The sequence below is a fragment of the Polypterus senegalus genome, chromosome 3 (genome assembly GCF_016835505.1).
Source record: "Polypterus senegalus isolate Bchr_013 chromosome 3, ASM1683550v1, whole genome shotgun sequence".
In the NCBI taxonomy this organism is placed as follows: Eukaryota; Metazoa; Chordata; class Cladistia; order Polypteriformes; family Polypteridae; genus Polypterus; species Polypterus senegalus.
The window spans coordinates 269,716,005-269,740,790 of NC_053156.1; positions in this window are offsets into that span (position 1 = coordinate 269,716,005).

The window sequence follows — 24,786 nt, forward strand, 5'->3', positions numbered from 1 at the left end:
ACTGAGTCAGTTTCTTGGGCTTCTTGAGCTTTGCTTTGTTTGTATTGCATGTAGCCATGACTTCTGCTCTCAGACCTTTGGCTTTCTTCTCTTGCTGGCCGTCTTTTTCCAGATACATCTGTTCAGTCCTGCTGTACCAACTGCTCAGCAGAAGGTGCCTCCTGAGGGGGTGCAGGTGGGTTTGCCTTATTACATGATACCTGTATGTTCATTTGGTATGAAATATATTTTAATGAGGTTCTTAACCACATATTACAGTCCTTCTATTAATGTAATCTCTCAATCAGCTCTTTTGTACGGCCTGCGTATTGTTTTACATTTTAACTGAGTGTGAGAACATTTCAGAGTAACATTCTCATGCAAATTTTGAGCCCTGCAATTGGTGGATGTTTGGGGTCAGAGGGCACTGGGTGTTCTAGATTGCACATGAAGTGGCTCTTTACATTTGAAGTAGCCATAGCAGGTCCCACAATTCGGCCTGCATGGACCAAGTCAGAATGCTGATGGTTATTATATGTGCAAGTTATTCAAAGCAAGGTCTACCCAGTGTCTCTATGGGCAGTTTATTTTCTTTTTTAATTTTACCACTAATTACCTTAGAGCGGGTATTATACTGTACTCTTCATTACTTTTCCATGCACCTTGTGATGGGTTTGATGTTATATTTATAAACAAAGATTTGCTCTCATTAAGAAAGCTGTGGTGGTGGAGCTGTAAGAACGGCCATTTTCAGCTCAGGGTTTAAAGTGGCCTGTTCAGTTTGTATGATCTCCCTGGGATTGTATGGATTTTTCTCAGCTTAGGGTAATTGACGACAGAGTTGCTCCCACATGGGGTACCAAGCCCTTTTTTGATCATCCAGTGTTTATTTTTACACATTTGTAGCATTCTGTAACGTTCCCTAAGGGCAAAGAAGGAGGCAGCCCTGGACAGGGCACTAGTCCATCAGGACCCATTAACTTACTTACACTAAAACATAATTATTTATATATTTATACTAGCAAAATACCCGCGCTTCGCAGCGGTGAAGTACTGCATTCAAATTTTTATTAAGAAGAAAATTAAACCTTTTTAAACTGTGGGACAATATACCAATAATTATTTGTTAAGGATCTCTTTGTATACCATGTTGTCAGTTCGGCCCTGAGGTTGTAACATGACCAAGCTGTGCGCTGAGCTTACTCATGAGCATGTAACTTACAGTTGGCCATGTGAAAAGTAATCTTGTCTCAAATCTCACAGCTTGGATTGCTGCTGTCATAATCGGTTTGAGTTTCATGGTTTGTTTCAGTTACGACAGTATTTGCAGGATTTGTTGTGTTGAAGTGACATTCGGCCTCTGTCAAGCGTTGTAAGCACACAACCGGTTTCATCGATAAAATCACATCCAGCTTTTGAGAGTTTAAACATTCATAAACATCAAAGTGTCCACTACTGAAATCGTCACCTGTGAATCTAAGATGTTCAAGAGGCATTGGCGATTGTCCAAAGGTGTAAAATATTTGGCCATTTCGGTACACTTGAAAGCAACAACCGAACAATTCAGCGGCAGCCATCAACTCACATGCAGAACCATAGGTGAAGGGCTTAAGCATTTCACTCTTCTAGTGCTCCTGTGTAGTATAATTATCTCCTGTACCGTCATCAGTCCACACCTTGAACCTGTCCCAGTCATTCAGTACATAAGACAGAATGTTCCTCCGGATATCAAGAGTGAGCCTGATATGGCTGTGCAAAATGTAACAAAGAGAATGGAAAAGGTAGGTGGTATCTCCAGGCATGGAAATCGATAGAATTTCTTGAAGATGGGCCCATAAGTAACAAAGACTGTTGAAAAGTTCAATATGGCGGCCGACAGTGGCATCACACTACCGAAATAAGTACGTACATTGGTTTCAGTTAGTGGAGGGAAGCCGCCTACCAAATTTCGAGAAGATGGGGACATAAATAAGAAATTTCAACATGGCGGACGTTGTTGACCGTTATGACCATTACGCGTAGAATTTCGAAATGAAACCTGCTTAACTTTTGTAAGTAAGCTGTAAGGAATGAGCCTTGCAAATTTCAGCCTTCTACCTATACGGGAAGTTGGAGAATTAGTGATTTTGGAAAATTCAATATGGCGGCTGACAATGGCGTCATACCACCGAAATAAGCACGTACATCGGTTTTGGTTAGCGCAGGGAAGCTGCCTACCAAATTTCGTGAAGATGGGGCCATAAATAAGAAAGTTCAACATGGCGGACGTTGTCGACCATTATCGACCGTTATTACCGTTACATGTAGAATTTCGAAATGAAACCTGCTTAACTTTTGTAAGTAAGCTGTAAGGAATGGGCCTGCCAAATTTCAGCCTTCTACCTACACGGGAACTTGGAGAATTAGTGATAAGTGAGTCAGTGAGTGAGTCAGTGAGGGCTTTGCCTTTTATTAGTATAGATTATTATTTATATGTTATTTATATAGTTTTCATTATTAAATACTCTCGTCTTTGGGGGATCTGGGGTGTGCATGGAAGGCAGCTAAAGGGGTCGAATAGCATCTGACCAAGGAGTGGCGAGGTGCACTGGCCTTTTCTCTCAATCCTTGGCAGACCATTCACGGGAAATTTCACAGGGTTCTGGCACCTGTGATAACGTCACTTCCTGCCCAGATGACTTCACTTCCGTTTTTGACGTCCTTGATGATGTCACTCCCTACCCAGATGATGTCACTTCCGTTTCCGATGCCCATGATGATGTCACTTCCTGGCCAGATGACGACACTTCCGCGTATGACACTCGTGATGACGTCACTTCCTGCCCGGATGACATCACTTTCTGTTTCCAGTGTTTGTGATTAGGTCACTTCCTGCCCACTGTCACTTCCGGTTTTTCGTACCCATGATGACATCACTTCTTGTCCAGATGATGTCACTTCGATGAAGTCATTTCCTATTCAGATAACGTCACTTCTTCTCCAGACCTTTAAAGCCGTCATCTTTGCCACATGTCATCAGATCTGTTTTGGACATTGAACCAGACATGACTCTACAACAATTAACCCCTTTGCAGCCAGGGCATGATCCATGGGTGGCTGCCCCAAACCTTTTTATGTCTCCTGTTCGTTCTTGTGACAGGGGGTAAACCTCTCCATGGAGAAGTTGGCACAAAAATGAAAATGCTGTCAGCCCAGCTTATTTGCAGGTTTGGTATCTTCATATCTCTCTGGATCGGTTCACAGCTGAGTGTGAAGCGGCTGGGATGGGAATCAGCACCTCCAAATCCGAGACCATGGTCCTCAGCCGGAAAAGGGTGGAGTGCCCTCTCAGGGTTGGGAGCGAGATCTTGCCCCAAGTGCAGGAGTTCAAGTAACTCGGGGTCTTGTTCACAAGTGAGGGGAGAATGGAGCGGGAGATCGGCAGGCGGATTGTTGCGGCTTCCGCAGTGATGCAGGCTCTGCATTGGTCTGTCGTGGTGAAAAAGGAGCTGAGCCGTAAGGCAAAGATCTCAATTTACCAGTCGATCTACGCTCCTACCCTCACCTATGGTCATGAGCTATGGGTAGTGACCGAAAGAACGAGATTGCGAATACAAGCGGCTGAAATGAGTTTCCTTCGCAGGGTGTCTGGGCTTTCCCTTAAAGATAGGGTGAGAAGCTCAGTCACCCGGGATGGGCTCAGAGTAGAGCCGCTACTCCTCCGCATCGAGAGGAGTCAGATGAGGTGGCTCGGGCATCTGATCAGGATGCCTCCTGGACGCCTCCCTGGCGAGGTGTTCCGGGCACATCCAACCTGGAGGAGGCCCCGGGAAAGACCCAGGACACGCTGGAGGGACTATGTCTCCCGGCTGGCCTGGGAACGCCTTGGGATTCTCCCGGAAGAGCTGGAAGAAGTGGCCTGAGAGAGGGAAGTCTGAGCATCTCTGCTTAAGCTGCTGCCCCCGCGACCCGACCTCGGATCAGCGGAAGAAGATGGATGGATAAGTCCTGGGCATTTATGGATTTTGTACATCTATCGGTGGGTCCTAGAACCATATACCCGCGGATGAATTGCGCCGAGCTGTATAGTGCCTTTCAATTGTATAACCCCAAAGGAGTCAAATAAATAGCATACAAGATAGGGCGCAAGACTGGACTTCAGGGGAGCACACAACATACAGATTGTGTAATCCCACTGACACAAACTCCATATTTCTGTGTGGGGAAATTCTAACCGAGTCTTCACTTCCGGCGAAATTACCAGGAAAAAACCAAGAGAAAAGCAATTATTTCCTCTCTTGAACCATTTTTGAGCATTAATTCCAAGACGAATCGTGACAAAGAGAACTGACTGAGATTCACTTTTCATGCAATTATTGTTAACCCACTTTATGAATGCTATTTCAAGACTGTGTGTTTTCAAGTTCCATAATATAAGTGGTGCTTTAATTACTTTTTGGGTTCAACAGTTAAGAGACTATCACTTGTTTGTGGCTTATCCTTACTGCCACCACACTGTAGTCATTGTAGATATCCCAGTTTTCACTTACTTTTTTATATTAGGTTACTCGGTTTCTCAGTCCAGTTTGTGTAATCGTACCCGGCACTGGACTGGAATGCTGTCCGGGGATCGTTCCTCCCTTGAGCCCTGTGCTGCTGAGGGACACACACGCCATCCCAGGACCCTATGTTTGAATCAGCAGGCTCAAAAAATGAAGGGATGAATGAAGTCATTATTGGTATTAAATGCATTCCACTGCATTTAGTTTTTGCTTTTTCTCTGGGGGTCACTTAATGCCTTCTAAATATTACAGCATCTCAAAATGTACATATATGGATAGGGGTAGCACATAAAAAAATAGACCCCTACACGGTAAGGAACTCCATCTTTGTTTTAGCAGCAGTAAACGCAGCCAGTGCAGCCAGCCTCAAGTCCCCACACATGTTTTGTTAGTTCTGTTATTTATATACATGTGCTGGAGAGGAGACGGTTCTGTACAGTATATTTATTAATTATGGACCTGTACAATATGTTCTCACCGGCTTCTTCAAGTTGGCATGTGAGGGATGTGTGGAGCAATATTCCATTGTGAGAGCTTCAGTCAGCAGTTGGTGATAAAGGGGCGCACAAATGGTTCTGCAAGTAATCCATTCAGATTGAGAACTCTTTCAGTTGGTATCCAGAGGTTGTCACTGACACCAACAACAACAACATTTATTTATATAGCACATTTTCATACAAAAAGTAGCTGAAAGTGCTTTACATAATGACGTATAGAAAAATAAATGACACAGTAAGAAAATAAAATAAGTCAACATTAATTAACATAGAATAAGAGTAAAGTCCACTGGCCAGGATGGACAGAAAAAACAAAACAAAAAACTCCAGACGGCTGGAGAAAAAAATAAAATCTGCAGGGATTCCAGACCATTAGACTGCCCAGTCCCCTCTGGGCATTCTACCTAACATAAATGAAACAGTCCTCTTTGGATTTAGGGTTCTCACGGAAGGACTTGATGATGATGGTCACGTAGACTTCTGGCTTTTAATCCATCCATCATTGTTGGAGCATCATAATGATGATCACCGTAGACCACATGGAGAGAAGTCCTTATTTGTCAAAGCAGCGATTTTCACAACAGACAGGTGTGCCATGGAGGCCATATCAGTGTATACTCCATGATTTGTGGGATGCTGAAGACTCTGGACTTCTAAACAGGCGGCCCTTGTGTTGCGAGCGAGATCTGTTCATGCAGAAGTTCGTAATCTGATTTTGTACTTTTGGTCAGAACTTGCATTGAAAACAAAGATTAATGGGAAATTCCAGTAATGTGTAATGATACATCTTGCCTGAGGAAAGGGCCTCGAAAGCTTGCATATTGTAATCTTTTTAGTTTGCCAATAAAAGGTGTCATTTTACTTGACTTCTCAGTACATTGATAATGGCTAACACAGTACAACTCCCTAGTACTATAATGATGTATAAAAAATTAATAATAATTAATAGATGTACTTTTCAAACTTATTAATATGATGATAGTGAAGCAATATTATTGTATATTAAAGCACAAACCCCAAACTGTTGAAGCTACGAGTTTGAGCCAGACGTGTGAACAGAATGTCAACCTTATTCTTAAGCATGGCACAGTTTTTTCAAAGTAATACAGTAACTCCTGCATAGTAATGACACACAAAACCCATCACTATGTGACGATTATGAGACGCACCCTGAAGGATTGTGTAGTGTGCCACCCACCTCTCTGAGATGGCACAACTGGACGCTGGGAGTTACTAGCTGCTAACACGTGACCCAGCTGATGGCGTGGCTGTGTGCACAGCTGTATGCGTTCTGTGACACGTGAAAAACGAAGCATACAGTGACTGAAAGTGGGGGCAATGAACATACTGTACTGTACTGTGCAGTGCTGTGTCGATATATCTGTGACGGCTGTCAAATACTCCTCCTCCTCAAAACTCATTCTCTGCATTTGTAAATTAAAGAAACACAAGATCTTCCATGGCCATTGACAGTGAGAACTTTTGCTCGGAGTTTAGCTTAGAAGTCCATAACTTTGTGGAGGGGCCAAACTGCTCATCCTGTGTGCTGAGATATTTAGAAAATTCATCTAAAGGTTGCCTTCACAGAGCAACAGTGGTAGCTGATTGTGTCTCTAGCTCTCACACCAATGGGTCCATAAGAACAAGGGCCTAGAATATGTCAAAATAAATAGAAAATCTAGAACCGAGAATTTGAAGGTGATGTGGAGTGGCGTTTTTATTAGGGTCATTAACTTAACTCTTTCAGGGCTGATGTCGACTTTTATCAAAAGGAGGAGTTGACGACGGTAATCGACTGTAAACTTTGACAAAACCAACCGCTCTGTTTTAGTTGGATGCTCGTTGCTAGAAGGAAAGTTAGATTCATTGGTCTGACCGAGATTTCCTGCGCTCGTGTGAGTAGCAAGGCACAAACAATGTCAAAAATGGCACTGACATCTGGCGAGAGATCAAAGTGAATGCGTAAAGCAAAACACTCCGTGGACGACGTTTTGCCTGTTATCTCTGAACTGGACTATGACTTGTCGGACTCAGATTTTGATACAAATGACTGAAAACGAATGTGAGGTTCCAGCTTCAGCTCACTGGTCCCCAGCTAATCGTTGTACTGACAATGTTTGCCAGGGAGGACTGCCACTTAACAACGATAAGAGGTAGAAAACAGATTGCAATGCACTGTAACTTTGACCCAGCCACGCAAAGACAGCCTGGCATCAAGCCTGCCGCCTATTCTTGGCAAACTGGCAGCCACAGCTGTTGATTTCTGTGTGAAACCATTGCTTTTCGGAAAACTGTTTTTTGGAAAAAATATTCAGCCCTCAAAGAGTTAATAGCATGTTGGTCCACCAGTTGCCCTCACGAACAGCCTGAGCTCATTGATCATGGACTGAAGATGTGCGGCATGCAGATGGTGACCCACATACAACACAATACAATACAATACAATTTATTTTTGTATAGCCCAAAATCACGCAAAGAGTGCCGCAATGGGCTTTAACAGGCCATGTGTCTTGACAGCTCCCCAGCCTTGACTCTCTAATAAGACAAGGAAAAACTCCCAAAAAAACCCTTGTAGGGGAAAAAATGGAAGAAACCTTGGGAAAGGCAGTACAAAGAGAGAGACCCCTTTCTAGGTAGGTTGGGCGTGCAGTGGGTGTCAAAATAAAATGGGGAGAATACAATACATTACAGAGAACAGAACACAAATAATCCTCGATACAGTATAATGGTGCAATAGAAATATTACAAGTACAGAGCAGAATTCAACAGTGGATGATATCACATAATAGGATCTGGATTTGTTTAGAGTCCTGGAGACCTCGGCCATCAAGCTGCCTCCCTCTATTGGCCATTCCTCATCTGAGTCAGTGTTGGGGCCGCCTATCCTATGAAAGGACCTCTCTACCCGACGATTTGTACGATCCTCTATCAGAGATGGCTTTACCTTAGGCAGTGGCATCAAGTGCCACATTTGAGTACCAAGAAGAGAAACAGAATAGGCGAGGGTCAGTAACAAATTACAATTATCATATTACTTATGTTTTAGTGCTAATGACTAACAACAGAGATGCAGTCTGTACAGTTAATCAGCAGCTCTAGTCAGGGTGTGCTAAACTGAAGTATTGAGTCTTCAGCCAGGATTTGAAAGCTGAGACCGAAGGGGCACCTCTTATAGTAGCAGGCAGACCATTCCACAGTTTAGGGGCCCTGTGACTAAAAGCTCGACCTCCCACTGTTACTTTATTAAAACTTGGATCATAAGCAGACCGGCATATTAAGATCTCAATGTTTGCTCTGGTTTGTAAGTCATGATAAGTTCAGATAAGTAAGCCAGACCTTGGCCATTTAAGGCATTATATGTTTAAAGGAGGATTTTGATATCTGCTCTAAACGTAACTGAGATCCACTGTAAGGATTTAAGACATCACATCAAATCCATACTGGTGGTGGAGCTCTGCTATGAGTTCCTTATTCCATCTCATTCCACAGATATTCAGTAAGAGTGAGATCTGGTGAATGGCGAGTCCAGATTTATTAAGATGAATTCACTGTCATGTTCTCAGAGTCTTGTAGCTTTGTGATTTATCCTTTTTTCTAGATGAGTGCACTGCTGAGAGGCAAAGATGTTCAGATATCCTGTGATCTCCAAATGTTGCCTGCTGATATCATGGCGCCTAATTAGTTTCACAAAGCACAGATCATGCTATAACATTGCCACCACCATCCTGAATTGTGAACACAATGCCAGATGGATCTATTATCTCATGGAGGTGCTGCAATATACCATTCCCTCCCATCAATGTGAATTAGCATAAAGCAGGACCACAAAGGTACAGTAATTATGTCCAGTTGTTCCTTCTCAGATGCCTCCTTTGGCACCACCGCTGAACTCAGCTGTTAATTGACTGGCAGCCAAGCTGTGTCAGCATCCATCTTATACCTTTGATTCACCACAAGACTAACTATGGCTGGATGTCTTTGGGTGGTGGTCCAGCCTCGACATCATCATGCATGGACACCCTGGCAGACTCCTGATACCTTTATGCCAACATCTGTGGCCCCCACTACCATATGGCATTTAAAACCACTTCAGACTTTTACATTCTGTCACTAAACTTGTTAAAGTGGCCACTCAGTGCACATGCCTTGCTACAGTACAGAAGTGAGGACATGGTCTTAGAAATTGTAGTGAAGCATGTTTAACGTTTAGGAGAAAAATAATAGAAGTCTGTTTATAGAACTCAGACAAGCATGGCCGATAAAATGGTGGTTTACCTTAGAAACTGTGAGCGAGTTGCAGACAACATCCCTTTATCCTTTGAATCTCAGTAACATGATACGACGGGTGATTTATGTTTATCTTTGCCATGTTTGTTCTGCTTGTTCTTTGTGTAGTTCATCTCATAGCAGCCTGTCACACTGTTTTCGCTCTGGCCTCACTTTGTATATACAAGAGATATATAATTTTAATTCAGCCATTTGTAAGTAACTGTTGGTTGCTTTCCATTTTTTTTCTAAATTTGTTTTGTCTTGTAACCATTTTATGAATGTATTCATTATCTGAATGTCTCACTGCATGGTGACGCATTTTGTACTTTGTCCCAGCGTCTGGGTGGGATTTCCTCCCAAAGACACTCTGGTTTGGTTGTATGCCCTTCAATGGAGTGGTACTCAGGTTAGGGTTTGGTTCTGTTCTTGTTCTCAATTGTTGGCCTGTTCTATAATTTTTTTGTGGTGGGTAAACTCATTAAATGGTTTTGATAGCTTTTTCACTGTATAATACTTTAATTAAGGACCACCTGGCAGTGAACACATATTCATCATGAAAGGAGCTACATTAAAGATGAACTTCCTTCAAAATATACACCCATCCATCCATCCATTTTCCAACCCGCTGAATCCGAACACAGGGTCACGGGGGTCTGCTGGAGCCAATCCCAGTCAACACAGGGCACAAGGCAGAAACCAATCCTGGGCAGGGTGCCAACCCACCGCAGCAAAATATACATTCCCTTTTGAATTAGAGATTTGGTTCACAAGCCACAGAGTAAAGGAACATGTGATGGACAAATTGATCGGGGCGGCAGCAGCTCTGCACCAGTCAGTGGTGGTGAAGCGAGATCGGAGCCTAAATCTGAAACTCTTGGTTGACCAGTCAGGCTGCTTCACTGTCCTCACTTGTGGTCATGAGCTGTTGGTCGTGACTGAAAGAATGAGACTGTGAGTACAAGCGCAAGAAATGTATGGAAGATTATTTATGTCAAAATTAAATGCAATGCAATGTGTTAACCAATTTGAGGTGTAATGTGTAGGCACACAGTGCAGTTCATTTTAGCATGGATTTATCGTATCATAATTAAAAGTCAAATCAACCAAACGATCAATTGCTTTTCACTACGATGCACAACTTTTATGTTAGTTTAAAATGCAATACAAAACATACATACAATACATGTAGCACATGTTCATTTGTACCCATAGATCGAGTCTCATAACTAAAAGCAAATCAGACATATTGCATTTCAGTTAGCAGCAGCTCAAGTGTTTTGCTTTTCGATTCGAGACCACGTTTTAATCGAGCCAAAATGAAATGTAATGAAATGGCCAATCTGTGCCAAAAGGAGGTGGGGGCAAGGGGTGTCAACAGTTGAGGTAAGAGGCGTTCCAATCACCAGTGTGTTGAACCCGTGCTAAAGAAGGCGAACATGGAGTTGATAAGGCAATGGATCCGCTGTCTCATTGAATGGGTGGAAGTTGGTGATCTAAATCATAATTTCATTGACTTCCCTGTTGAAAGAAGGGGGGAAATATTTAATATCAATTTATCAGAGAGGGTACGAATAAAACACTACAAAGAAACAAGCTTAGTGATGTATATAGTGCAACATATGTTCTACTATATTCAGAAATAAGTTAAAACTGCCAACAACCTACACCTCAAAAATTTAACTACACAGCTTATTTTAAGATTTATAAAAAGAAACCAACTTTAAACAGCTTAACATAAGAGTAAACATTTTCAGTGAGACCTAAAACAGTTTTCACCATTGCAATTCATCACTTCACGGTCCACACAAACTAAACGTGTGGCCGCCGCCAGAACACTGAAGTGTTTAGAAGTGGAACGCCTCCAACCCCAACTGTCGACACCCCCTTGACCCCTCCTTTTGATGCTGATTGGTCAATTGATTACAGTTCTCTCTGATTTTGCAGGGTGAAAGTGTGGACTTGAATCAAAATGCAATACGTTTGCTTTGCTTTTAATTATGAGATACGAATAATGGACTTAAATAAAGATGCAATACACTTTCAGTCATTTTTAAATATATTTTTATTGATTTTATTTTGAAGGAAATAACATTGCATACTGTCAAGTCAAATGTAACAAAGCAAAATTCCCACCCGAGAGAGAGAGAGGAGAGCCAACAACCAGAGCAAATCTTTCAAAGCTGAAAGGAAGGAACAGTATCATTTTCTCCAATATAGTAGCTTTTTGTAAAATGTTATTGATTAGATCCTGTCATATTTTTTAAAAGTTTTGAACCGATCCTGTAAGTGAGAATTTGATTTTTTCCAATTTCAAAAAGTGTATGTCATCAGTTACCCACTGACTTATAAGGTGCAGTGCTGGGATTCTTCCATTTGAGAAAGATATGTCTACATGCTAGTAGTGAAGTGAAGGCAATTACAGTTTGTCGTTCTCCACTTTAAGTTCATCTGGGAGCCCAGCAAACACAGCTGTTAACACTAGAATCCCTGAAGGCTACAAAAAAACGTAATCCCGGGCCACCTTAAATTCCTTCTCATCGCTCCATCAGTGTCTTTTGTTTTGTAAATGTGTCGATCAGCACAAGCAGCAAGCAGCCTGCTATCTCATCCCCCCAACCGTAGCTAAACTCAGGCAAAAAGTTCTCTCAACTCAAGGCTTGTTTATCTGGGAGCGACATAGCGGGAGCTGTATAGGGTAAATAGTATATTATTATTATAAACATTTCATGTGTGTTCCATGTCTACAACGATCTGTGTAACTGTAGGATGACAGGAAATGTGAGGCAACAAATATTGAACACGTAACTAAAACAGAAACCTTTTTCATGTTATAGTACTAATTACAAAATGTTGACATGAAGGGTATAATGTGTGAAGACTAAAGTCCAAATATCAAATAAACACTTTTGCAAAAGGTACAAGTATAACAAAACAAGTGCACTTTTATTCAAGAATATAACCGAAGAAAAACAAATCAGGTTAGGATACAACACTGACACGGCCACTTGGGTGGTGCAGTGGTAAGAACCGCTGACTTATAATCAAGCTGTTGCCGGTTCGATTCCAGGCCCTTCCTAGATTTACCATTTTGAGTAGTGAGCTGCCCTTATTATTACTATTGTACAATAAAAACATACATTTGATTTGAGTCTGTAACAGCTGGTGTAAATTTATGGTTCTTGTAAAGGTTAGTGTTTTTTTTTCTCTCAGTCATGTTCACGCCCGTGCCGATCTGACAATGCTGTTTTCAAATAAACACATGCTATAACAGAGGTGAACTCAGATGAGGATGAGGGTTCTACATCGGAGAAAGAGAACAGAAGCTCTCCCCAGAAGAAACGTCCCCTCACATATAAGAACAATGCAGCTGCACCTGGCGTAAAGGCGAAAGGTGGCACCGTTTGGATGCAGCAACAGATCCAGCATCATCCTGCCAGTCAATGTGCCACATGCATGTCCTTCAAAGAAAAAGCAGGACTTACAGAGCTCACCAAGGTATCATGCAAAGTCCTGTTTGTGATTATGTTTTGTGACGGTCTTTATATACAGTAAGTAACCTATAAATGTTTTTCATATAAAAGCCAGTTTGAATGTTATTTATCTATTTACCTTGATTACTGTATTTACTTATCTTCCTACAGCGTATAATCACAAGTAAAATGCGGAGCTACCTGTGTTTTGATCGACATAGGCATGCTAATACTATTAAATGTTAAACTCCACTCCTTATTTGGGAAAAGATCATTTACGAAAAGTGTGACGGCAGCTTCCATCTGCAGCTAAAGTCACTTTGGTACACGAGAATGCAGTCAGATTTCTTTTTTATGGGCATATACACCATCAGCATGGCACTGCCAGATTTAAACTCTAGCGTGGACAGTCGCTTGTGTACTGAAGTGTCTATAGCTGCAAGTGGAAGTTGCCATCTCACTTTTGTAACTGATCTTTTCCCAAATAAGGAGTGACATTGCACATGGTCTTTGTCAGCATGCCCGTGACGATCAAACGCAGGAAGCTCTACAGTCTACTTTGACTTTATGCTGTAAATAAATATTAATAAATAAATAAATATAGGTAAACAATATTCGATGTGGCATTTATATAAGTAACAGATACAGTACTTATTTTTCATATAAGACCATCACAAAACATAATCACAAACAGGACTTTGCACGATACCTTGGCGAGCTCTGTAAACCGTGCTGTTTCGCTGAACGACATACGTGTGGCACATTCACTGGCAGGATGACGCTCGACCTGTTGCTGCATCCAAACGGTGCCATCTTTCGCCTTTACGCCTGGTGCAGCTGTGCTGTTCTTATATGTGAGTGGACGATTCTTGTGGGGAGGGCTTCTGTTCTCTTTCTCCGATGTACCACCGTACCCTGGGATTCATATTGCACTTTAAACTTATATGAAAATTACATGTCATAGTGAAAAGCATTTGTTTAATATGTTTTTTAATTATGACATGATAAAACCGTGGCAAAGTAAAGTGCACCACATGCTTACGCATTTCATTTTAATTTAGTGAACATGTTGGATTAAGTTTGCATGAATAATCTTCCATAGAAATGAGGTTTCTTCGCAGGGTGACTGGGCTGATTGCTCATGAGAGGGTGAGAAGCACAGCGATTCAGGAGAGCCACAGAGTTGGATGTGTTGGAAGGATACTCCTCGTGTGACTCCGACTAGTACTCCACTCCACTGTGTGGAGACCCCGTGGCAGACCCAAGACGTGCTGTCTCTCAGGTGCCTTGGGAACTCCTGAGAATTCCACACAAAGAGCTGGAATCTGTAGCTGGGGACAGGGAAGTCTGGGCTTTCCTGCTTGGCTTGCTGCCACTGCAGCCCTCTCCAGGAAATGCGGCTTCAGAAAACGGGATGAGATGAGATATTCACATTACAGTAGTGTGTTTTCTAAGTGTAATGTTGGTCGTCTCTTGACTTAATGGATATCTTCCAGGATATTTTGTTGCTCTCCCACAGTTCAAAGCCATATTAGAGACAGTGGCTGTGTCTCACAGTCTGTCCAGGGATGGCACTCCATGTCACTCTAATTAGATAATGGATGGATGGATTGCTGGAATATTAAAAAGTAACACACTAACATAAGACTTCATTGTGATTGCAGTGGTGTAGTGGCCTGCTCACAAGTGAAAACTTTCTGAGGTTGGTGCTGCTGCAGCATAGTAAACAAATGAGTTTGGATATTCAGGCCTGAGGTCACACACATCCAGCTTTCATACTACCTCTAAGGATTTCGTCTTAGAAAAGTTTGTGTATTGAGAAGCCGGATATGCCAGGAGTGAATGGAGGCTAAATGTCAAATGCTGGACTCTCTGTGGAGAGCGTCTGTCGCAGATTATTTTCTGTTAAGAGACAAGCATCAAATCAGAGCATAATATGTGGACGTTTATGGCCTGGTAATTTATAAGCAAGTCACCAGGGAGCAATTTCACTCCACTTGCCTGCGATATCTGTCTGTAGATGTGCATCAGAGTGGTATTTTACAGGACAAAAAAAAAAAAGGAAAACAATCAGACAAGTTTTTAAAAGACCTCGCCGGCCATCAAGCAATTTCTACTGGAGGAGTGATTCTATTTGTGGCCCTCTAAAGCTTTAAACAGGGCTGACATGTTAGCAAGCCTGTGACTAGTCGCAGACAGGATAAAAATGCAAAACATGCTAATCTGGAAATTGATTTTAATGCCTCTATCTGTTCGATTTAATTGTGCAGCATAATGTGAAAGATAATAAAAAGAATAAAGATTATCCATCCATTTTCAGACCTGCTTCAAGATATTTCAGAGCTCAAAGCTAAAACCAAAAATTAATGGGGTGGCATTCACACAGGCCCCGCTTAGCCCTGTTGTTACCTTTCTTTACTGCTTAGCTTTAGGAGGAAAAGCAGGAGCAACTAGCGGCAAACACACAAACACCGGGGAAAATGTGAAGATCCTCACAGGTGTGGGCTTAGAAATCTGACTCCTCAAAGACCCTCCATTACGGATTGTTACGTGGCAACATTAAGTGTCTGAGTTGGTGTGTGTGTTCCATGCATCGATGGAAAGTTTATGCAATAAGATTAGACAAGTAATGTATAAGAAATTAAATGTTAGTATATAATTCTAAAAGTGAGAATATGGCTGAAGATATAATTAACCTATTTTACTTGCAATAATACAAAAACTAGGGCTACTATGTGTTCACTCACACTGTAGTTATGGACTCTTCTACATTTCAAACTCATAAATGGTATTAAAAGTGGAAACGTCAGAGAATTCTGAAACACTTGAGCCTGGACAAGTGAAGTGTAAGCTTAAACCTGATTTTAAATACAAGAGTGCAAAACCAATCAACTTGCATACTTCTCAACTAAAAAGAAACTAAAATCTCCGGGTGGCGCAATTAGTGCCTCGCAGTTAGGAGACCCGGGTTCACTTCCCGGGTTCTCCCTGCGTGGAGTTTGCATGTTCTCCCAGTGTCTGCGTGGGTTTCCTCTGTTAGAGGCGGCTGGGGTGGCGAACCGGGCGGGACGCCCAGGAGGACCGGAGGAGGGCTTGCGCCTTCCCCAGACCATCTGGGGGCGACCGCCCTGGTTCCCTTGGGGGCCGTGGGTACAGAGCTTTGAAGCTCCACCCTGTAGGGGCCCATGGTCGCCACCAGGGGGCGCCCCCATGCCTTTGGAGCCCTGCACCTCAGCACTTCCGCCACACCAGGAAGTGCTGGGGGGAAGAAGAGCAGAGACACCCGGTACTGCTTCCGGGGATGCAGCCGGCACTTCCGCCACACAGGGGCGTGTTGGCGGGTGATTGCCGGAACCCACCTGGAGCACATCTGGGTGATAATAAAAGCGGCCACCTCCATTCATTCGAAGGAGAGGACTGAGCCGGATGTAAGGAGGCTAGGAGGCGGCCTGAAGGAAGGAAGGCATTGTGTGGCCAGGACTTTGGGGACTTTGGGGGTTTTGTGGTGCACTTTGTGACTGTAAATATTGTAAATAAACGTGTTTGTGGGTGACATGAACGTGTCTGCCTGTCTGTGTCCGGGCCAGCCTCCACACCTCCTACAGTCCAAAGACATGCAGGTTAGGTGCATTGGCGATCCTAAATTGTTCCTAGTGTGTGCTTGGTGTGTGGGTGTGTGTGCCCTGCGGTGGGCTGGTGCCCTGCCCAGAGATTTGTTCATGCCTGTTAACACAAGAAATCCTGAAGCCTACAAAAAAACATGTAATCCCGGGCCACCTTAAATTCCTTCTCACTGCTCCATCAGTGTCTTTTGTTTTGTAAATGCGTCGATCAGCACAAGCAGCAAGCAGTCTGCTATCTAATCCGCCCAACTGCAGCTAAAGTTCTCTCAACTCAAGTCTTGTTTATCTGGGAGTGACATACCAGGAGCTGTATAGGTTAAATAATATATCATTATTTGGAACACAAACATTTCATGTGTGTTCAATGTCCCTGTGTTGGCTGGGATTGGCTCCAGCAGACCCCCGTGACCCTGTGTTAGGATATATTGGGATGGATAAAATCTCTAGTGTTATTAAAACAGGAAAATTTAGACGAGCAGAGGCCATTCAGTCCAAAAAATCTTGCCAGTTGTATCCACCTAATTCTCCTAAAATAACATCAAGTTGAGTTTTGAAAGTCCTGAACGTCCTACAGTCTACTGCACTACTTGGTTACTTATTCAAAGTGTCTTTGGTTCACTGTGTCAAGAAAAACTCCGTAATGTTTGTGAAAAATTTACATTAACAAGTTTCCAACTGCATCCCTTTGTTCTTGTTGAACATTTTTTAAACTAACAGTCTTGATCCACAGTACTAATTTCCATCATTATTTTAAACACTTCAATCATGTCACCGCTTAATCTTCTTTGGCTTATACTGAAAGGCTCAGCTCTTTTAATCTTTCCTCGTAATTCATCCCAGTTGCTCTTGTCTGGACTTTGTCTAGTGCTGCTATGTCCTTTTTGTAGCCTGGAGACCACCACTGCACACAGAACTCCAGATGAGGCCTCACCAGTGTGTTATAAAGGTTGAGAAGAACCTCCTTGGCCTTGTACTCCGCACATCAAGGCGCTATATAACCTGACATTCTGTTAGCCTTCTTGATGGCTTCTGAACACTGTCTGGCACTTAACTCCTAAATCCTTCTCATAAGGTGTACATTTGATTTTCAGACCGCCCATTGTTGTTTACTTCCTACATGTAATACTTTATGTTTACTGACATTAAAGTTCATCTGTTACAAATCTGCCCAAGCCTGTATGCTGCTCAAGTCCCTCTCTAATGATTCAAGATTATCTACCAATCCTCCTAACTTGGCATCGTTTGCAAACTTAACCAGCTTGTTATTTATACTTCTGTCCAAATCAGTTATAAACGAGGGAAAAGCAAAAAGTAAAAGTAATTTGAAAATGATGTTATAACTGCAATGGACAGGAGCTGATATAATACAACACGTTTGCAATGGCTTATGGGTAGTGCAAACACGCATAGTGCAGCACTGTGCTGTTAGTCTAGTTGAAGCCATGGACATTCTGCTGCAGGATTGCGCCATTTTTTAATAATGGGCCGTATTGAGATTTGTTTAGGTAGTGGAAGTGAAACCTGCTGAAATTCACTGAAGGATGTTGGATCAGTATGAACATGAAACAGCAGGACTCAATCAAAAGGTTCTGAAAGGGTAGAAAGGTTTAAAGCTGGAAGAACAAGTGTAACTGACAAAGCTCTGTCTGGTCGACCATCAGCACATGAGCCCACGTCGACAGGGTGAATGCCTTCCTCAGAGGCTGATGGATTATGTTGTCCATTGTCACTGCTCATTTGGATATCAGCCATGGATCTGCACATGTTGCACAATGACTTGAGGTACCACAAAGTTTGTGCAGGGCGGATACCCAAACAGCTTACAAGCCAATATCCTTTGACGAATTTCAGCTGGGTTCATTCTCTCTGGCCAAAGTGATCTCACCATGGCTAGTTGCTCAGCTATGGTGCAATCCCTCAGCGGACCTTGGCTTCAACTAAACTAATGGCAGAGCTCTGTATTGTGTGTTTTCAGACTACCCATAAGCCATTGCGAATGTGTTGTATTACATCAGCTTCAATCCATTGTGGTTAACGCATGATTTTCAAATTGCCTTTACATTTTAATTTACCCTCGTATTTTAAAAATGGCGGCAGCCCCAGCACTGGCCCCTTGTGTTTGTGTGATAAAGTTAGCTTTCTGATAAGAAGCACGCGTTTTAATAAGTAGAACATTACAGTAAGGCACAGACCAACTCTACTTTTATTACAGCATCCTGGGTTCAAATCCCATGCACGTTAGGAGTTGTCATGTTCTCCCTGTGCCTGTGTGGGTTTCCTACCACATCCTAAAGATGTCCGCCTGGCCCACCGTGATCCTTAAGTCATGGGTGTCGAACTCCAGTCCTGGAGGGCCGCAGTGGCTGTAGGTTTTCATTCTAACCATTTTCTTCATTAGTGACCGGTTTCTGCTGCTAATTAGCTTCTTTTGCCTTGGGTTTAATTAACTTGTCTCGGGCCTCTTAGTTGTTTCTTCTTCCTTAATTAGCAGCCAAACAATAATGAGACACAAAACAAGCCACCACTTGACCAGCCCACCTGTGCCCCTCACTCAATATCTGAAAATCAATTAATCAATCAATCAATCAACATTTATTTATATAGTACATTTTCATACAAAGCTCAAAGTGCCCTACAAAATGAATAGAAAAATAGAAGACACAATAAAAAATAAACATAAGTCAACATTAATTAACATAGAATAAGTAAGGTCCGATGGCCAGGGTGGACAGAAAAAAAATAAAATCTGTAGGGGTTCCAGACCAAGAGACCGCCTAGTCCCCTCTGGGCAATCTACCTAACATAAATCAAACAGTCCTCTTTGTATTTAGGGTTTTCATGGAAGGACCTGATGATGATGGTCACGTAGACTTCTGGCTTTCAGTCCATCAATGTTGGTGCATCATGATGCTTTGAGTAGGTGGTGGTGGCGCAGGCCGCCACCACAAAGAAACCGGAAAAAGAAACAGAAGAGAGAGTTGGGGTCAGTATGGATTTTGGAGCCACTGTGAATAATTATTATGAAGAATTGAACATACAGAGTATCAGTATTAAGTTAAAGTGAAGTTATAAAAAGGCCATGTTAAAGTAATGTGTTTTCAGCAGTGTTTTAAAGTGCTCTACTGTATCAGCCTGGTGAATTCCTATTGGCAGGCTATTCCAGATTTTAGGTGCATAACAGCAAAGACGATGGTCTCTGTAAGGTTGATACAATACAATTTATTTTTGCAGAGCCCAAAATCACACAAGGAGTGCCTCAATGGGCTTTAACAGGCCCTGCCTCTTGACAGCCCCCCAGCCTTTATCTCCCAAAAAATCCCCAGTAAGCAAAAAATGGAAGAAAACTTGGGAAAGGCAATTCAAAGAGAGACCTCTTTCCAGGTAGGTTGGGCATGCAGTGGGTATCAAAAAGAAGGAGGTCAATACAATACAATACAATATGCAGAACAGAACAGAACATTTCAGTTGATCTCTCAGGTCACCAAAACATTTTGACGATGTTCTTAGAAAAAGCAGAAATTCAACAGTTTTAGGGATGTCTACTGCGTCAGAATGAGAGCAGCAACAAGCCAGAACAGCAGCAAGAATCGGCTTCTCATTAAGAGATTGGTTGGAGTGAAATTGGCTGAAGTTTGAAATCCCAGTTTGGCTGGTCATCTGCTGGCTCGTTTCACATCTCATTTCTGTTCTGCCATTTAATGAAGAAAGAAATCAATTCAGAGGACTGAATCCTTAAAATCAGGGCTATTAAAATGAAGGGAAAAGAGTTAACTAGCAGTGAAAACTGCTCACTGATTAGGAAAAGGGTTAGAATGAAAACCTGCAGCCACTGCGGCCCTCCAGGCCCGGAGTTCGACACCCCTGCCTTAAGTGGATTAAGTGACTTTATGAATGTTAGTAAGTTGAAAGTTGTAAAACGCAGAAATGTGTTTAGGCTAACTCCAAAGTGGCCTATTAGGTGAAGTCAAAGACTGGCACCCTGCTCAGGGTGTAACCTGCTTTATGCCCAGTGGTGCCACTTATAGGCACCGCCCCCAACAGGACTGAAGTGCAAGTGACAAGAAAGCGGAACTCTGCCCTACCTACGTATGTGTGTGCAGATCTTCATCGGCATAGACAGCGAGGCTTGTGCTGCGTTTCCTTCCCCGCCTTCTCCCAGCTAGCGGACTCTTATCACAGCGGCGTTCTAAGCCAGAGGATGCCTGCTTCCCTGACCTGCAGACCAGACTACAATAGCTGGGGTAAGAACTGGCAGCTCCCGGAACTCAGGCAATTTGAACCTCCTGCCCTCCATTCTCCCGCACTTACAGATGAGAGTTAAATTTAAAACAGGGTGGGGGGGTGCTAGAGAAATGCCAGACTTTTTCAGCAAATTTCTAAACAGGACCTCTAAAACCTGACTCCAAAATAAAGGAAAACATGGAAAGAAAAACAAAAAAGCTACCCAAAAAGGCGGAAATGTTATTTAAAAGGTACCAGACCGCATCATTTTCCAGTGATATTATATACTCCCTGCAGTATCCAAAACATATACGGGCAGCGGGCCAAGAATGTAAAAATAAAATACATAGACTCAACATCTGGGCAGAGGCAGAACAAAACTTCCATTTAATCACAGCTGAATAAAGTATTCTACAGTTTACCTCTGTTTTTTTACTAATTTAGCTTCTTTTCCCAAGGGGGTCTGGTACCTCTGATCTAGAAAGAGATTGAGTTACCACTAAGTTTCCTGAATCAATGACAAAATGCTCATTTTTGTTATGTGTGTTGCCTATATTGTTCAGCGTTCAGGGTGGTAAATTCTGAACTAACAACCCAGAATCCAAGTAGGCTTCCATCCAGTCCTGCGTTAGCGCAAAGCTAAACAAACCGGGTGGATGTTGGCGCGAGCAGGTAGTGTGCCTCGCTCTGTGCCAGGAGGTCATAGGTTCAAATTGCACTCAAGGAAAAGGGAAAAAAAAAAGTTGAAGGCCAAGTCTGGCTGGGGTGGAAATATACTTCAGCTAAACGTATTCTCATAGGGATCATTTGAGAGAGTGGGCACCTCCTAAAAATCCAGCTATAGAAACCTCCATTCATGCTTGGGCTTCTTTTGGTGGACAGTTTTTCTTTCTTATTTTCATTCAGATCCAGCCCCCCCAGTTTTAAATTTAGGTCAGGAGCCAAAGAGTACAGATGAGAAGAGAATTCTCCATGTAGGGTGAGGTCATCAGTGGAGCCCCTCAGGGGTCTGTCCTTAGACTGTTACTTTTTCTGATTTCTGTTAATGACATAGACATTGGTGCTGTTAGTAAACTTGTGAAAGTCGAAATTAGAAGACTGGCAAACCCTGAGGAGGCAGAAGAAACAATTCAAGAAGAGCTTGATCAGCTTCAAAACTGGACAAACACTTGGAAAATGCAGTTTAACAGACGAGTGCAAAGTGCTACATGTGGGCAAAAGGAACATCAATTGTGAATACAAGATGGGAGACTCCGCTCTAAAGAAAACAACCTCTGGAAAGGATTTAGGGATTGATGTTGATGCAACATTTTCATCATCTAAGCAGTGCACAGAAACCATTAAAAAGGCAAATAAAATGTTAGATTACATAGTAAACCTGTTTTACGTAAATCGAGGGGGCGTTAGACTAAATAATGCACTGGGGAGACCACATCTGGAGTCCTGTGTGCAGTTCTGGCCACCATGGTACAAAAAAGACATAGCAGCACTTGAAGCTGTGCAGAGGAGGGCAACCAGGAGCATCCAGGACTAAAGGACATGTCCTACTGTGACAGGCTTGGAGACTTAAACCTGATTAAGGTGAGACTGGGTGGGGACCTCATCCACGTATTTAAAACCCTCAAAGGCCTTGATAAAGTAGATCCATCAGGACTCTCTCAGCTTAAGACCGAATCTTGTACTTGAGTGGAAATTGAGGGGAGTTACATTTAAAACTGAAGCATTTCTTTACACAAAGAGATGTAAGATGCCTTTATTGTCACTGTACAATACAATGAAATATCATTTGGAGCAAACCTATAGAGGCCTTAGATAAAAGTATATAAGAGTAGACAATAAACTAAGTAAACATGAAACTAGGAGAAGCACAGTTACTATTAACAGTTCCAAATATAGACAGAGTAAACGTAAGAATAAATCTTGATATATAATACTCTACCGTGGCTGTCTGTTTGTCTGTTCAGGATTTTAAATCACCTGTAGCTGTTTGAATTATTGACCTGAAATTTGGTACACATACACTACGTGACATCTACTAACCGCTTTCGGGGTGATGATTGACCTCCAGGGTTATTCCACTTTTATTTTTATTTTATTTTATTTTATTGTAGAATCAAATCTTGGCAGCGGCACATTTGTACAAGCGCCGTTCTCATCCCTACCACCTTTGCCGTCACTTTGCCTACCTCTTCATATCTTAAATCATTCTTCTGGCAGATTGAAGACTTAAGTGCCAGCTTAAGTGAAAAACGAAAGAAAACTTACTAAGTGATTGCAACACAAACACTGACTGAATCAGTTTTAACGCGAAAAGATGCCAACGAAAGAAGAAAAGAAGCTGGCCGCTAAGGTGGAGAAAAGAAGAGCTGCTCAGGAAGCAGCAAGCACATCAACCTCTGAGCAAAAGAAGGATAAACGTACAGGGAAAGAGGATGAAAACTAGGAACGCTCAAGTCAAGTGTATTCACTGCACGTTGTCGTGCAGGACGCCATTACAGGTTATAAATAATAAATGAAATCACAAATAAATGAAGTCACGGTGAAGATTACATGTTTTGCGTATAAGCGTGTGACTGTGTGGTTGATGCAGATGTTCAGTTCAGCCAGTAGTGGTTTCTGTTATAAGAAGTGGCAGTTATCACTGTGCATTAAATATGCTGATCTCTTTGGGGTAAAAGTTTTTCTTCCGCCTGGTAGTGCGGGTCTGCAGGGCTCTGAAGTGCCTGCCTGCTATGGCCGTGGTGGGTTGTAGCTTTACAAATATTCTTTGCTTTTCTGCTGCAGTGGGTAGTGAAGATATCCTCTAGGGATGGTAGCTGAGCGCCAGTAATTCTCTCAGCCGTATTGAAGATACGCTCAAGGGCCTTCCTGTTCATAGAGGTGCAGCCAGAGTACGACGCTGTAATGTAGTACGTGAGGGCAGACTCTGTGGTGCACCTGTAGAAGTTAACCAGCAGCTGTTGTGGGAGTTGTGCTTTCTTCATGCTACTCAGAAAGTGAAGCCTCTGAAGTCCTTTCTTGTCCATTGATGTCGTGTTTGAACTCCATGACAGGTCCTGGATGAATCTGAAACTCTGGATTGTCTCCAGCCTTTCGCCGTTAGTGCTTATGGGATGGTGCCCAGTGTAGTTCAGTCTCCTGAAGTCCAGAATCGGCTCCTTTATTTTCTTAGAATTGAGCGCAAGGTTGTTGTTCTGGGACAACATCTCCAGATTCTGAACCTCTTCTCTGTTGGCTGCATCATCATTATTAGAAATCAGGCCTATCACTGAGGTGTCGTCTGCACACTTTATTATGATGTTAGTATCATGGGTAGGTTTGCAGTAATTTGTGAAGAGGGAGTTGAGGAGAGGACTCAGTACACGGCCCTGTGGTACCCCAGTGTTCAGCGTTACGGATGAAGAGAAGTCCTTATACATACGCGCATGTGAAGTCTGTTAGTGAGAAAAGTTATGGTAGTCTGGAACAAACTAGCGAGACACTCAAGCAAAAACCTGTCAGGATGAGATATTGGGACAGCTTAGCTATTAGCTAAACAAGTAAGCCTGATGGCCACTGAATAGTCTCCTCTCGTTTGTCAAATTTCTTATGTTCATAAATAGATTCAACATCGGGTGGACAGCATGGTGGTACAGTGGCTAGTGTTGTTGCCTCACTTCTCCAGTGTACAGTACTGGGTTTTATGTGCGTATCTATCTCTGCCTGCTTGGTATTCCTTCATGAGCTCTGGTTTTCTTCCCACACCTCAAAGAATGCAGGCAACATTAACTGGTAACACTAAACTGGACTTGCCCTGTGATGTACTGGCACTCTACCCAGGGTCAGGTGCTGTGATGTCTGATGACTGACTTTAAACTGGATTGGATGGAAGGGCAAAGCCGCCATATGTTTTTAAAGAAATGGCTTCACTTAATCAAAATAAAGCTTAGTAAAGTAGCCACTAGCAGAAAAATAAATCTAAACACTTCCTCCACTTTTTCTTATTAAATTCCTTGTGAATGAAAACATTTTATTTGTAAAGCAAAAAAAAAACATTTTCCATTTAAGGAGATTACTTACCCTATAAGCAGCTTCTCTTTCAAAAACAGCAAAGAGGGTTTGTCCCATAACAGCAAGCTGATGACATTAAACCCAATTCCTAATGTTCTTTTAATTTACAGTTTAACAAGTGATAATCTGCACTAAT